Below are 1,747 nucleotides of genomic sequence, written 5' to 3'. Positions count from 1 at the left end.
GGGAGGCTGAGGCTGCAGTGGGCCAAGACTGCACCAATGCACTCCAGCCTAGGTGACAGTGAGAATCTGTGTCAATAAATAAATAAATAAAGCAACAGGTATCAAATATTCACAACAGAGATTTCTGCCTCTCAGCATGGGTGCAACTCTCATCCCACTCAGGATAACGGTGATGGCTGAGGTACTGAACATTGCTAAAAAACTGTGTGAAGGTAAAACAAAAGAGGTCTATGAATTGTTTGTTAAATAGGCCAGGAAAAGTCCTCCTGCAGTCTAAGGGCCAGATGACAGCAGGAAATGCAGTCAGAATCACCTGGAAGGAAAAGTTGCAACCTCAAATAAAATTACCAGTTGCATTTTTCTGTTGTTACAGGAAGCAGGTATTAAAACTGCTTTTACCAGAAAATGTGAGAAGACAGCTTTCATTGTGCCCCAGTGTGAAATAATTCCAACTGAATGGTTTGCGGAAGAATAGCAACTGGTTCTTTACTCAAAAGAAATCCTGGTGCCAAGAAAGGCTATGAGTTTTACCCACCTAAAATGGAGATGTTTTTCAAGGATGATGCCAATCATGACCCACAGTGGTCTAGGGAACAGCTAACTGCAGCAAAATTTGGCTTTGCTGCACTTGGTATAAAACTGAAGTGGGTATCCTGAGTCATGCCACATAGGTTGTTTTGAAATACTGGAGACATCCTGGTTGCCCCCTAGAACTGTACACTGGTTGATATGAAGAATGAATTTGGTGTTGATGTGACCAGCAAAGAAATTGTTCTCACTGATGTTATTGATAATGATTCCTAGAGACAGTGACCATCAGGAGATCAAAGCCAATACAGAAAGACAGTCTTTTAATCATCCTTTTAAAAATGTTATTAAAAAAAATAGAGACGGAGTCTTGCCATGTTGCCCAGGCTCAAGCAATCCTCCTGCCTTAGCCTCCCAAAGTGCTGGGATTACAGGCATGAGCCACCACTTCTGGCCAAAAGATAAACAGTCGTATCAAGGCTTCAGTGTAACTCCTGAAGGGTTCCAAATGGTACAGAAAAACTCTGCATGGGTTGTAGAGATTACAGTTGCTTTTGAAATCAGAAAGTCAGTGCAGTGTTATAGTACTGATGGGTTCTACTTCTGACCTTAGTCACCATGAAAAAAATCAAGGCCTGTGGAAATTTTGGCATTCCATGTGGACTTCGAGTAACATCTGCACATAAAGGACCAGATGAAACTCTGAGGATTAAAGCTGAGTATGAAGGGGTGGCAGTCGTACTGTATTTGTGGCAGTGGCAGGCAGAAGCAATGGTTTGGGATCAGTGATGTTTGGGAACACTGCACATTCAGTTATCTGCTGTCCTCCCCTCACACCAGACTGAGGAGTTCAGGATATGTGGTTTCCTCTTCAACTACCCAGTGGTCTCGGCTGTTCAACCATACTTTCTCCAGAAGGATCAGCTCAGTTTGCTGCTCAGATCTTTGGATTAAACAATGACTTATTATGGGGCAAACTGCAAGCAAGCACTTTGAGCACATGGATTTCTTGGAAGAAAGGTGACCAGAAAATCACAGAAAGAACATCATTGCATTTTTTAGGGGGAAAACTACAAATTTCTAATTTAGCTGCAGAAAAATCAAGCAAGATGAAAAAATTTTAAATTAGAGAACACAAATAAAATGTACTAGTGAATACATGCTCCCCAAGATCCAAACAAAAACTATTCACGATGTAATTAAAACAGGTAAGTGCTGT

General features: G+C 41.4%; 1 pseudogene; it reads left to right on the top strand.

Annotated features, from left to right (window-relative positions):
• LOC100424201 (bifunctional phosphoribosylaminoimidazole carboxylase/phosphoribosylaminoimidazole succinocarboxamide synthetase pseudogene) lies at positions 1-855 on the top strand (annotated as a pseudogene).
• Positions 856-1,747: the final 892 nt, after the last annotated feature.

This window comes from Macaca mulatta, chromosome 15 (genome assembly GCF_049350105.2).
Source record: "Macaca mulatta isolate MMU2019108-1 chromosome 15, T2T-MMU8v2.0, whole genome shotgun sequence".
NCBI classification, from domain to species: Eukaryota; Metazoa; Chordata; class Mammalia; order Primates; family Cercopithecidae; genus Macaca; species Macaca mulatta.
This window is presented reverse-complemented; position numbering and strand designations above follow the sequence as displayed.